The sequence below is a fragment of the Oncorhynchus clarkii genome, chromosome 20, assembly GCF_045791955.1.
Source record: "Oncorhynchus clarkii lewisi isolate Uvic-CL-2024 chromosome 20, UVic_Ocla_1.0, whole genome shotgun sequence".
Classification (NCBI taxonomy): domain Eukaryota; kingdom Metazoa; phylum Chordata; class Actinopteri; order Salmoniformes; family Salmonidae; genus Oncorhynchus; species Oncorhynchus clarkii.
This window is the reverse complement of record NC_092166.1, coordinates 10,472,669-10,487,908: the sequence shown is the minus strand read 5'-3', so window position 1 is coordinate 10,487,908 and position 15,240 is coordinate 10,472,669.

Sequence of the window (15,240 nt, the reverse complement as noted above, 5' to 3'; positions counted from 1 at the left end):
GGACTGGTCTGTTCTGGTCAAATCGGTTCTGGTCTGGTCTGGACTGGTCTGGTCTGGTTTGGTTTGGTTTGGTCTGTTCTGTTCTGTTCTGGTCAGGTCTGTTCTGTTCTGTTCTGGTCAGATCTGTTCTGGTCTGGACTGGTCTGGTCTGTTCTGGTCTGGACTGTTCTGTTCTGGTTGGGTCTGTTCTGGTCAGATCTGTTCTGGTCTGGACTGGTCTGGTCTGGTTTGGTTTTGGTTTGGTCTGTTCTGTTCTGTTCTGGTTGGGTCTGTTCTGGTCAGATCTGTTCTGGTCTGGTCTGGACTGGTCTGGTTTGGTCTGCTCTGTTCTGTTCTGGTCAGATCTGTTCTGGTTGGGTCTGTTCTGGTCAGATCTGGTCGGGTCTGTTCTGGTCAGCTCAGTTCTGGTCTGGTCTATTTTGGTCTGGTCAGGTGTAGATTTCAGATAATGTCTCTGTCTTGCCTGAGTGCCAGTATGTTTGTGCTATCATGCTAACTCCGATCGAGGACCGGCCCAGTCTTAGACATATACTTAAAACAGGGACTCTATGTTCATTTACTGGTCACAAATATCACCACGTTGTCCCAAAGGTAATGCCAATAACAAAGGTAGAACAGTATGTAGAAAGCTAGCTAGTCATCCTGATACTGCATTAAGCATCAGGCCCTAGGGCCCTCATCCTGATTGTAACGAATTTCGTTGGAATGAGACCAAAGCGCAGCGTGGAAATTATTAATATTTAATGTTCACAAAAAACACTCGATCAAAATGACAAACGGAGAAAACGAAAGTGCACAGTTCTGTCAGGGAAACAACCTAAACAGAAAAATAATCACCCACAAAACACAGGTGGGAAAAGGCTACCTAAGTATGATTCTCAATCAGAGACAACGAACGACACCTGCCTCTGATTGAGAACCATACTCTGCCAAACACATAGGAAAAATAACATAGACTACCCACCACAACTCACACCCTGACCAACCTAAAACAAAGACATAACAAAGGAACTAAGGTCAGAACGTGACACATCAGGCCCTAGGGCCCTCGTTCTCACAAAGGGGGTACAGCAGTAAAAACATTCATGCCCTAGGGCCCTCGTTCTCACAAAGGGGGTAGAGCAGTAAAAACATCAGGCCCTAGGGCCCTCGTTCTCACAAAGGGGGGTACAGCAGTAAGAACATCAGGCCCTAGGGCCCTCGTTCTCACAAAGGGGGTACAGCAGTAAGACACAGGCCCCCTGGTGGAACACCCTCTACATATGCCTTTTCATCATTCTCCCTATTGGGTATTCTGTTAACGAACAGCATGCTGCTTGGTGCTTTTGTACCAGTATAGCTTTCGTCCCTCTCCTTGCCCCTACCTGGGCTCGAACCAGGGACCCTCTACACACATCAACAACTGCCTCCCACGAAGCATCGTTACCCATCGCTCCACAAAAGCCACAAAAGAGGAACAACTACTTCAAGGTCTCAGAGCAAGTGACATCACCGATTGAAACGCTATTAGCGCGCACCACCGCTAACTAGCTAGCCATTTCACATCGGTTACACCTTCCCCAAACTGGGTTATAATCATTTAACAAGTGACATTAGCAAATATAGGGAAAATAAAAAACATTACATTTTATTAAGCTTATCAATTTCAGCAGCCTTGTCGTTAACCCTGTTACAGTATATTGATAAAGTCTTCCTAGAAAGAAGAAAATATTTTGGTTTCTGCGCTTTGACTTGATTTCCAATCATCCACCAAATACATTGGAATTTACATTTCTCGTCTGTGGGGAGCTGGTTTCAGCTGCTGTTTACATAGTATATCAACTCTGGGATCTCCCTTACTATGTTAGACCCTTACCAGAAAGCTACAGGCTTCCAGGAAGAGAAGCTCTCTCAGCTTTCAACTCGTCGGGCCTGACAGAGGCAGGCAATGACACCTGCATACCAATATCTCAAGTGACATCATTTCCTTTGAGAAACCACACGGTTAGCTCTAAACGCAGAGAGCTAACCACAGCTCAGAGACATTTGCATACTGTGTACTGTAGGTCTCAAAGCAGGGCAGCAGGAACTGCAGCCAGTGTGTGTTTACATAGATCCAGAATAGCAAATGGGGGATGTACATGGAGGAAGACTAGAAGAAGAAAACCATATATATTTTATTTACAGAACCTGGTATAATGAGCAAATGGCTGTGGAAGAGAAATGTATCAAGGTCTCTCTAGCAGTAACAGTATCTCAGTAGCTGTATCTCCGTAGCTGTATCTCAGTAGCAGAATCTCAGTAGCACTATATCTAGCAGTATCTCAGTAGCAGTATCGCTGTATCAGAATCTCTGTATCAGTATCTCGGTATCAGTATCTCGGTATCAGTATCTCAGTAGCAGTATCTCAGTAGCAGTATCTCAGTAGCAGTATCTCAGAGCAGTATCTCTGTATCAGAATCTCTGCATCAGAATCTCTGTATCAGTATCTCGGTATCAGTATCTCAGTAGCAGTATCTCTGTATCAGAATCTCTGTATCAGTATCTCGGTATCAGTATCTCAGTAGCAGTATCTCTGTATCAGAATCTCTGTATCAGTATCTCGGTATCAGTATCTCAGTAGCAGTATCTCTAGCAGTATCTCAGTAGCAGTATCTCTGTATCAGTATCTCTAGCAGTATCTCAGTAGCAGTATCTCTGTATCAGTATCTCTAGCAGTATCTCAGTATCAGTATCTCAGTATCAGTATCTCAGTAGCAGTATCTCTGTATCAGTATCTCTAGCAGTATCTCAGTATCAGTATCTCAGTATCAGTATCTCAGTATCAGTATCTCAGTAGCAGTATCTCTGTATCAGTATCTCTAGCAGTATCTCAGTAGCAGTATCTCTGTATCAGTATCTCTAGCAGTATCTCAGTATCAGTATCTCAGTATCAGTATCTCAGTAGCAGTATCTCTAGCAGTATCTCAGTAGCAGTATCTCTGTATCAGTATCTCTATCAGTATCTCAGTATCAGTATCTCAGTATCAGTATCTCAGTAGCAGTATCTCAGTAGCTGTATCACTGTATCAGTATCTCTAGCAGTATCTCTGTATCAGTATCTCAGTAGCAGTATCTCAGAAGCTGTATCAGTATCTCTAGCAGTATCTCAGTAGCAGTATCTCTGTATCAGTATCTCTGTATCAGTATCTCTAGCAGTAGCTAGTAGCTGTATCTCTCAAGTTTTTTTTTAATTTGTAAATTTTTTAAAACTTATTAATTTACCAGAAACCATGTTTCCTTATCTGATGTGCATGTTTTATCGGCAACCAAGTCTGGCTTAGTCAGGCTCCAAAAAGTCAGGCTTACCATGCCCATCAATATATTTTCAATTCAGACTCTGCAGGAGGGCTTTGTCCTTTTGTTATCCTGTTATAGTCATACCAGCACACAGACTCGATGCTGCCACCTACTGCTGTGTAAAACAATGAAGCTTTCTACCCCAAGCACAATATAGCCAGGGTATAGCCAGGGTATAGCCAGGGTATAGCCAGCCACAACTGTCATTTGTGATCTAAAGATGCAACCTTATGATCACAAGTCCATTTCCTTGACTTCATCTCAAACTCCTATCTTTATGAAAACTTTACTTTTCTTAAAAAGACATATAGTGGCTTTGTTCCCCCCCATATTGAATGACAGACATTAAAGGATTTCATTTCGGCCTTTGTAGGCCCAGGACCCAGGCTGTAGTGGCTCAATGGGGGTTAGTCTAAGTTAAGGTGACTGCGGAGAGCAGGGTGTTTTGTAGCGATGCACTGTCCCATTGTACAGACACTCTGAGTGATGCGATAGTAAAGAGGGCCGGACAGAGTTCTTTATCATAGGTCTATGAGAGTTTCAGCGTCTGTTGTAATCAGGTCCAGTAGCCAATAGAGATGAAGTCCCCACTCCCCATTGCCCAGTGCTGGACAGACAGCACGACACATATAAATAAGGATTTACATGGCAAGTCGCCTTGATCAATAAGCATATTCTCCTTAAGAGAGATTTCCGTCTTCTCTCTCAGTGTTGGAAAATCAAATAAAGGTTTCAGATTAATTGTGGTCTTAACTGGGGATTGTGAAACTCATAAATACAATGTAAGTAGCTGAGCTGTCGTAATCAATACAAAATGCTTATAACTATTCGCAGTGCATCATTTCCCCATTAACACATCAGAAAGTTTAGTCTTAGCGTTTTTTTTTTACATCAACAGAGCAGCACCACAGAGAATGATGAAATCATTATAAAGCTTGAGACCCTGGGTCTCGACCCCACCCTGTGCAACTGGGTCCTGGACTTTCTGACGGGCCGCCCCCAGGTGGTGAAGGTAGGAAAAACACCTCCAATCTGCTGATCCTCAACACTGGGGCCCCACAAGGGTGGGTTCTCAGCCCTCTCCTGTACTCCCTGTTCACCCATGACTGCATAGCCATGCACGCCTCCAAATCAATCATCAAGTTTGCAGACGACACTACAGTGGTAGGCTTGATTGCCAACAACGACGAGATGGCTACAGGGAGGAGGTGAGGGCCCTCGGAGTGTGGTGTCAGGAAAATAACCTCTCACTCAATGTAAGCAAAACAAAATAAATGATCGTGGACTTTAGGAAACAGCAGAGGGAGCACCCCCCTATCCACATTGATGGGACAGCAGTGGAGAAGGTGGAAAGTTTTAAGTTCCTCAGTGTACATATCACTGACAAACTGAAATGGTCCATGCACACTGTCATGTACTGTCATGTTGTGTCTTGTTTCTGTCCTTTCCTTTCACCCTGTCTCCCTCTGCTGGTCGTACTAGGTTACCGTTTCTGTCCCTCTTTCCCCCAGCTGTTCCTTGTCTTCTCTGACTACCTCATTCACCCCTTTTCCCACCTGTTCCCTTTTTCCCTCTGATTAGGTCCCTATATCTCTCTCTGTTTCTGCTCCTGTCTTTGTCGGATTCTTGTTTGTGTTGTTCATGCCTGAACCAGACTATCGTCATGTTTGCTGCAACCTTGTCCTGTCCTGTCGGAACCTGCCGGTCCATCTGAGCCTACGTTTTGTTTTGTTATTAAAGAAGCTCTGTTTACGTTCGTTTTTGGGTCCTCATTCACGCACCGTAACAGAAGAATCCGACCAAGAATGGACCCAGCGACTTCGGATCCTCTCCACTCAGCCGTCGAGATCCAGGGAGCGATGCTAGGCAGACACAAGCAGGAATTGTCTGCTGCTCGACATGCCGTTGAGACCCTGGCCACCCAAGTCTCCAACCTCACAGAACAGGTTCACCATCTCCGCCTCGATCCACCGGCCACTTCCAGGGCTTTCGAATCTCCGGAGCCCAGGATCAATAACCCGCCGTGTTACTCTGGGGAGCCCACTGAATGCCGCTCGTTCCTCACCCAGTGTGATATTGTGTTTTCTCTCCAGCCCAACACTTACTCCAGGAGCACTGCTCGTGTCGCCTACGTCATATCTCTCCTTACTGGACGGGCTCGTGAGTGGGGCACGGCAATCTGGGAGGCAAGGGCTGAGTGTACTAACCAGTATCAGGACTTTAAGGAGGAGATGATACGGGTTTTTGATCGATCTGTTTTTGGGGAGGAGGCTTCCAGGGCCCTGTCTTCCCTATGTCAAGGTAATCGATCCATAACAGACTACTCTATTGAGTTTCGCACTCTTGCTGCCTCCAGTGGCTGGAACGAGCCGGCTTTGCTCGCTCGTTTTCTGGAGGGTCTCCGCGCAGAGGTAAAGGATGAGATTCTCTCCCGGGAGGTTCCTTCCAGCGTGGATTCCTTGATTGAACTCGCTATTCGCATTGAGCGACGGGTTGATCTTCGTCACCGAGCTCGTGGAAAGGAGCTCGCGTTCTCCGTTGCCCCCCTCTCCGCATCACTACCATCTTCCTCTGCCGGCTCGGGTGCTGAGCCTATGCAGCTGGGAGGTATCCGCATCTCGACTAAGGAGAGGGAACGGAGAATCACCAACCGCCTCTGTCTCTATTGCGGTTCTGCTGGTCATTTTGTCACTTCATGTCCAGTAAAAGCCAGAGCTCATCAGTAAGCGGAGGGCTACTGGTGAGCGCTACTACTCCTGTCTCTCCTTCAAGATCCTGCACTACCTTGTCGGTCCATCTACGCTGGACCGGTTCGTCAGCTTCCTGCAGTGCCTTAATAGACTCTGGGGCGGAGGGCTGTTTTATGGACGAGACCTGGGCTCGGGAACATGACATTCCTCTCAGACAGTTAAGGGAGTCCACGGCCTTGTTCGCCCTGGATGGTAGTCCTCTCCCCAGGATTCAGCGTGAGACACTACCTTTAACCCTCACTGTTTCTGGTAATCATAGCGAAACCATTTCTTTTTTAATTTTTCGTTCACCTTTTACACCTGTTGTTTTGGGCCATCCCTGGCTAGTTTGTCATAATCCTTCCATTAATTGGTCTAGTAATTCTATCCTCTCCTGGAACGTCTCTTGTCATGTGAAATGTTTAATGTCTGCTATCCCTCCTGTTTCCTCTGTCTCTTCTTCACAGGAGGAGCCTGGTGATTTGACAGGGGTGCCGGAGGAATATCACGATCTGCGCACGGTGTTCAGTCGGTCCAGGGCCACCTCTCTTCCTCCACACCGGTCGTATGATTGTAGTATTGATCTCCTTCCGGGAACCACTCCCCCCCGGGGTAGACTATACTCTCTGTCGGCTCCCGAACGTAAGGCTCTCGAAGATTATTTGTCTGTAGCTCTTGCCGCCGGTACCATAGTCCCCTCCTCCTCTCCCGCCGGAGCGGGGTTTTTTTTTGTTAAGAAGAAGGACGGGTCCCTGCGCCCCTGCATAGATTATCGAGGGCTGAATGACATAACAGTGAAGAATCGTTATCCGCTTCCTCTTATGTCTTCAGCCTTCGAGATCCTGCAGGGAGCCAGGTTTTTCACTAAGTTGGACCTTCGTAACGCTTACCATCTCGTGCGCATCAGGGAGGGGGACGAGTGGAAGACGGCGTTTAACACTCCGTTAGGGCACTTTGAATACCGGGTTCTTCCTTTCGGCCTCGCTAACGCTCCAGCTGTCTTTCAGGCATTAGTCAATGATGTCCTGAGAGACATGCTGAACATCTTTGTTTTCGTTTACCTTGACGATATCCTGATTTTTTCACCGTCACTCCAGATTCATGTTCAGCACGTTCGACGTGTCCTCCAGCGCCTTTTAGAGAATTGTCTTTTTGTGAAGGCTGAGAAGTGCTCTTTTCATGCCTCCTCCGTCACATTTCTCGGTTCTGTTATTTCCGCTGAAGGCATTAAGATGGATCCCGCTAAGGTCCAAGCTGTCATTGATTGGCCCGTCCCTAAGTCACGCGTCGAGCTGCAGCGCTTTCTCGGCTTCGCGAACTTCTATCGTCGTTTCATCCGCAATTTCGGTCAGGTGGCAGCTCCTCTCACAGCCCTTACTTCTGTCAAGACGTGCTTTAAGTGGTCCGTTTCCGCCCAGGGAGCTTTTGATCTCCTCAAGAATCGTTTTACATCCGCACCTATCCTTGTTACACCTGACGTCACTAGACAGTTCGTTGTCGAGGTTGACGCGTCAGAGATGGGCGTGGGAGCCATTCTTTCTCAGCGCTCCCTCTCTGACGACAAGGTCCACCCATGCGCGTATTTTTCTCATCGCCTGTCGCCGTCGGAACGTAACTATGATGTGGGAAACCGCGAACTGCTCGCCATCCGGTTAGCCCTAGGCGAATGGCGACAGTGGTTGGAGGGGGCGACCGTTCCTTTTGTCGTTTGGACTGACCATAGGAACCTTGAGTACATCCGTTCTGCCAAACGACTTAATGCGCGTCAGGCGCGTTGGGCGCTGTTTTTCGCTCGTTTCGAGTTCGTGATTTCTTATCGCCCGGGCTCTAAGAACACCAAGCCTGATGCTTTATCTCGTCTCTTCAGTTCTTCAGTAGCCTCCACTGACCCCGAGGGGATTCTCCCTGAGGGGCGTGTTGTCGGGTTGACTGTCTGGGGAATTGAGAGGCAGGTAAAGCAAGCGCTCACTCACACTCCGTCGCCGCGCGCTTGTCCTAGGAACCTTCTTTTCGTTCCCGTTCCTACTCGTCTGGCCGTTCTTCAGTGGGCTCACTCTGCCAAGTTAGCCGGCCACCCTGGCGTTCGGGGTACGCTTGCTTCCATTCGCCAGCGTTTTTGGTGGCCCACCCGGGAGCATGACACGCGTCGTTTCGTGGCTGCTTGTTCGGTCTGCGCGCAGACTAAGTCCGGTAACTCCCCTCCTGCCGGCCGTCTCAGGCCGCTTCCCATTCCCTCTCGACCGTGGTCTCACATCGCCTTAGATTTTGTCACCGGACTGCCTTCGTCAGCGGGGAAGACTGTTATTCTTACGGTTGTCGATAGGTTCTCTAAGGCGGCTCATTTCATTCCCCTTGCTAAGCTTCCTTCTGCTAAAGAGACGGCACAAATCATCATCGAGAATGTTTTCAGAATTCATGGCCTTCCGTCAGACGTCGTTTCGGACAGAGGTCCGCAATTCACGTCTCAATTTTGGAGGGAGTTTTGCCGTTTGATTGGGGCTTCCGTCAGTCTCTCTTCCGGCTTTCACCCCCAGCAGACTATTGGTCGCATCTTACGCAGTCTTTCTTTTCGCAACCCTGCGTCTTGGTCAGAACAGCTCCCCTGGGCAGAATACGCCCACAACTCGCTTCCTTCGTCTGCGACCGGGCTATCTCCTTTTCAGAGTAGCCTCGGGTACCAGCCTCCGCTGTTCTCATCTCAGTTCGCCGAGTCCAGCGTCCCCTCCGCTCAGGCTTTTGTCCAACGTTGCGAGCGCACCTGGAAGAGGGTCAGGTCTGCACTTTGCCGTTATAGGACGCAGACTGTGAGGGCTGCTAATAAGCGTAGAACTAAGAGTCCTAGATATTGTCGCGGTCAGAGAGTTTGGCTCTCCACTCAGAACCTTCCCCTTAAGACGGCTTCTCGCAAGTTGACCCCGCGGTTCATTGGTCCGTTCCGTATTTCTCGGGTCATTAATCCTGTCGCAGTTCGACTTCTTCTTCCACGATACCTTCGTCGCGTCCACCCGGTCTTCCATGTCTCCTGTATCAAGCCCGTTCTTCGCGCCCCCGCTCGTCTTCCCCCCCCCCCCCCCCCCCATCCTTGTCGAGGGCGCACCCATCTACAGGGTCCGTAGGATTTTGGACATGCGTCCTCGGGGCCGTGGTCACCAGTACCTCGTAGATTGGGAGGGGTACGGTCCTGAGGAGAGGAGTTGGGTTCCCTCTCGGGACGTGCTGGACCGTGCGCTGATCGATGATTTCCTCCGTTGCCGCCAGGCTTCCTCCTCGAGTGCGCCAGGAGGCGCTCGGTGAGTGGGGGGGTACTGTCATGTACTGTCATGTTGTGTCTTGTTTCTGTCCTTTCCTTTCACCCTGTCTCCCTCTGCTGGTCGTACTAGGTTACCGTTTCTGTCCCTCTTTCCCCCAGCTGTTCCTTGTCTTCTCTGACTACCTCATTCACCCCTTTTCCCACCTGTTCCCTTTTTCCCTCTGATTAGGTCCCTATATCTCTCTCTGTTTCTGCTCCTGTCTTTGTCGGATTCTTGTTTGTGTTGTTCATGCCTGAACCAGACTATCGTCATGTTTGCTGCAACCTTGTCCTGTCCTGTCGGAACCTGCCGGTCCATCTGAGCCTACGTTTTGTTTTGTTATTAAAGAAGCTCTGTTTACGTTAATTCGCTTTTGGGTCCTCATTCACGCACCGTAACACACACAGACAGTGTGGTGAAGAAGGCACAACAGCACCTCTTCAACCTCAGGAGGCTGAAAAAAAAGATCATCAAGGACAATTACCACCCGAGCCACTGCCTGTTCACTCCGCTTCCATCCAGAAGGCGAGGTCAGTACAGGTGCATCAAAGATGGGACAGAGAGATTGAAAAGGCCATCAGATTGTTAAACAGCCATCACTAGCACAGAGAGGCGGCTGCCTACCTACAGACTTGATATCATTAGCCACTTTAATAAATGGAACACTAGTCACTTTAAGAATGTTTACTTATCTCACATTACTCATCTCATATGTTTATACTGTATCCTTCACTATCTATTCTTACTATCTATGGCATCTTAGCCGCTCGGTCACTGCTCATCCATATATTTTATACTTCTATATTCTCATCCCATTCCTTCACTAGATTGTGTGTATTAGGTTTGGTTGTGGAATTGTTAGATACTAACTGTTAGATATTGCTGCACTGTCAGATCTAGAATCATAAGCATTTCACTACACTCACAATAACATCTGCTGACCATGTACATGTGACCAATACAATTTGAATAACACAAAAAAATAAGATTTGTGAAGCATTTCACATCTATGCGTATTGAGCACACTATTGAAAACTCAATGCTGTTTTTTCCTCCGTCTCTTTCTCTCGCATAAGATACGAGTACAATGACAACATGTTACACGGGCACAGGTGTTGGGTCTTATCACTTAGCCTAGGTCCACCAACCATTTCACGAATCCAGGGAGAGAATCGAACACACCCCATAGTGCTGGCGGGGTCATAAAGGAGAAGTGAATGTAAGTCAATGTTTAACAAATTCATGAAGAAAAAAAAGAAAGAAATGTCAGGCCAACCACAGTGACAGGCATTCCAGCTCCAGTGACGTCTGGACAGGATGGGTGGCTTGGCAGAGGAATCGCTCGGATGATGTACCGATCACTATCATCTAAACAATACCTTTCTGTGATTCCTCCTCAGGGACAGCAGGCTTGTTTATGACGAAAAGCAATATGTACTATACTCAATTTGTACACCACTTTCTAGTAAATTATTCATCATCTATTTCAATGGTGTTGTATGCTTAGAAATACGGTGCCTTCTGAAAGCATTCATACCCCTTGACTTATTCCACATTTTGTTGTGTTACAGCCTGAATTTAAAATAGATTAAATTGATTTTTTTTTCTCTCTCACCTTTCTACACACAACACACCATAATGACAAAGTAAAAACATGTTTTTAGAATTTTTTGCAAATATATTGAAAATGAAATACAGAAATATCTCATTTACATACGTATTCACACCCCTGAGTGTCAATACATGTACACCTTTGGCAGTGATTACAGATGTGAGTCTTTCTCGGTAAGACCTTTGCACACCTGGATTGTACAATATTGCCCATTATTCTTTACAAAATGATTCAAGCTCTGTCAAATTGGTTGTTGATCATTGCTAGACAACCATTTTCATGTCTTGCCATACATTTTCAAGCAGATTTAATTCCAAACTGTAACTAGGCCACTCAGGAACATTCACTGTCTTCTTCACACCTGTATCTTGGTGACTGGGTGAATTGATACACCATCCAAAGAGTAATTAATAACTTCATCATGCTAATAGGGATATTCAATGTCAGCTTTGTTTTTTTTTTTTTTTACACATCTACCATTGGAAAACCTCCATGCAACCTCCATGCAACTTATTATATAACTTATTAATTTGTACTCTTAAACTTATTTAGGTTTGCCATAAGAAAGTGGAGGAATACTTATTGACTTGAATACTTAAAAGACACTTCAGCTTTAAATGTTTTATTAATTTGTAAACATTTCTAAAAACATAATTCCACTTTGACATTGTGACAAAAAAAAAAATCTAAATTGAGTCCATTTTGAATTACCCCTGTAACACAACAAGTGGACAAAGTCAAGGGGTGTGAATACTCTCTCAAGGCGCTGTACATCACACACTGTCAATAAAAGGCGGAATTTCAAAAGACTCAGATACATTTGCAGATAGAAAATGTGTTTCTGTGAACATTAAAAAAGTATCATACTTCCATAGTCGTTTTGTGATTCAACTGTGAGGATTATTGAAAATGGCTTGATTGAAGCTACAGGCAGTACATCTTTAAACAGAAGACATTAGGAAGAAAACGAACATTACTCGTCTGTTATGTATTTTCCTAAACATAATTGTTCCCTGATGAGGCAATACAGGGAACGTAAAGTCCTCCACGAGAGTCCATGAAGGTATCTCACATAGGAGTGTGTGGGAGCATGTTAGTGTTGTACCACACTGCGATTAAAACCCCCACTAACATTTGGTCCACTTCCGTGAGTTATACCAGTAATTGCATGTGAGATATAATTAGGTGGTGTTACCATTCAGAATGTGTATTGGATTTAGACTGGGTGTACTTTACTCTGTGTAGGAGCAAGTGAGTCATATTTAACAATGAGATACTCCATCTCAGATTTTTGGAGCTGCTGTAGTTTTAGGCATTTTCATATATTTAAAAAACACATTTTGTAGTATATACAGTAGACACACATGTAAATATATATATATATATCTATACAGTAGACACACATGTATGTATATATATATATATCTATACAGTAGACACACATGTATGTATATATATATATCTAATTGACTTTATACTATATATATATATATATATATCTAATTGACTTTATACTATATATATATATATATATATCTAATTGACTTTATACTATATATATATATATATATATATATATATATATAAATATATATATATATATACTTCAACTGTGTGTGTGTCTGTATATGTATATATATATATATATACATATACAGACACACACACAGTTGAAGTCGGAGGTTTACATACACCTTACATACAATTAAACTACGATTTTCACAATTCCTGACATTTAATCCTAGTAAAAATTATCTGTTTTAGGTCAGTTAGGATCACCACTTTTATTTTAAGAATGTGAAATGTCAGAATAATAGTAGAGAGAATGATTTCTTTCAGCTTTTATTTATTTCATCACATTCCCAGTGGGTCAGAAGTTTACATAAACATAATTAGTATTTGGTAGCATTGCCTTTAAATTGTTTAACTTGGGTCAAACGTTTCTGGTAGCCTTCCACAAGCTTCACACAATAAATTGGGTGAATTTTGGGTTATTCTTCCTGACAGAGCTGGTGTAACTGAGCCAGGTTTCTGAGCCAGGTTTCCAGTGCTTCACGGTTGGGATGGTGTTCTTTGGCTTGCAAGCATTCCCCTTTTTCAACCAAACATAATGACGGTCATTATGGCCAAACAGTTCTGTTTTTGTTTAATCAGAACAGAGGACATTTCTCCAAAAAGTATGATCTTTATACTCATTTCCAGTTGAAAACCGTAGTCTGGCTTTTATATAGCAGCCTTTCAGGTTAAGTCGATTTAGGACTCGTTTTACTGTGGATATTGATACTTTTGTACCTCTTTCCGCCAGCATCTTCACAAGGTCCTTCGCTGTTGTTTTGGGATTAATTTGCACTTTTTGCACCAAAGTACGTTCATCTCTAGGAGACAGAAAGCGTCTCCTTCCTGAGCGGTACGACAGCTGCGTGGTCCCATGGTGTTTATACTTGCATACTATTGTTTGTACAGATGAACGTGGTACCTGCAGGTGTTTGGAAATTGCTCCCAAGGATGAACCAGATTTGTGGAGGTCTACAATTTTTTTTAGAAGGTCTTGGCTGATTTCTTTTGATTTTCCCATGATGTCAAGCAAAGAGGCACTGAGTTTGAAGGTAGTCCTTGGAATACATCCCATAGGCACACCTCCAATTGACTCAAATTATGTCAATTAACCTATCAGAAGCTTCTAAAGCCATGACATCATTTTATGGAATTTTCCAAGCTGTTTAAAGGCATATTCAACTTAGTGTATATACACTTCTGACCCACTGGAATTGTGATACAGTGAATTATAAGTGAAATAATCCGCCTGTAAACAATTGTTGGAAAAATTAGATGTCCTAACCGACTTGCCAAAACTATGTGTGGAGTAGTTGAACAACTAGTTTTAATGACTCCATCCTAAGTGTATGTTAATTTCCGACTTCAACTGTATATATACACACAGTACGAGTCAAAAGTTTGGACACACCTACTCATTCAAGTTTGGACACACCTACTCATTCAAGTTGTTTTTTTTTTGTTATATATATATTTTTTACTATTTTCTATATTGTAGAATAATAGTGAGGATATCAAAACTAAGAAATAACACATATGGAATCAAGTAGTAACCACAAAAAAGTGGTTTGAAAGTGGTTAATATTTGAGATTCTTCAAATTAGCCACCCTTTCACTTCATGCTTTGTACACTTGGCATTCTCTCAACCAGCTTCATGAGGAATGCTTTTCTAACACTCTTGAAGGAATTCCTACATATGCTGAGCACACGTTGGCTGCTTTTCCTTCACTCTGCAGTCCAACTCATCCTAAACCATCTCAACCCAAACCATCAATTTGGTTATACAAAATACTGTGTCTGGTGGTGTGTTTTGGGTCATTGTCCTGTTGAAAAGTGTGCCTTGAATTCTAAATAAATCACAGTGTCACCAGCAAAGCACCCCACACCATCACACCTCTTCCATGCTTCACGGTGGGAACCACACATGCAGAGAGCATCCGTTCACCTACTCTGCGTCTCAGAAAGACACTGTGGTTGGAACCAAAAATCTTGAATTTGGACTCATCAGACCAAAGGACAGATTTCCACCGGTCTTATGTCCATAACTATAATGAACTTAACCTCTGCAGCAGAGGATACACTATTTTCGTGCTTTTATGGACCATAATGCAATTCTTCAGAAAATGGGCGTGGCTTCAGAATGTTTTCTCATTTGAATAAATGGCAGAAAATATGCAATCGAAGTCCGACAAGAGCAGATACAAATTCATTGCTTTAACTAATAATGACAAATTTAAAAAAAATGTTGAACAATGTAATAAAGTCATGACTTTTCAAATAAGTTACGTATCCTTATGAACCGCATAGCATTACAGCAGCATGTTCGCTACTTACCTCACATTAGTTGGCAACTAATACATCGAACTATCTGCTATCTACCCTAACTACCCTAACTAACCCTAACTACCCAATGTTTATTGACTTGATGTTTCACATCATACTTAGCTTCGAGGTATGGTCGTTGTGCATTTCAATGAACATGGTTCATTTCAGAGAGCTCTCGTCTTAGTCTGCCAGAGTGCAGAATAAATTACTCATTTACTTACGCTCAACAACCGTTGAATATGGCCGGTGTCAGTAAACGTAGGCAAAAAAAGCCTAATTAAATTGTTGCTTGCAGCACAGTTACAGTCACCAACGCTCCGGATAACATGACAATAGCTCAACCAGCTCTGCTAGGGCAAGTATGATTAGTGAGGTGTTCTCTCAATTTGTGTCTGGAAGTAGCTAGCCAG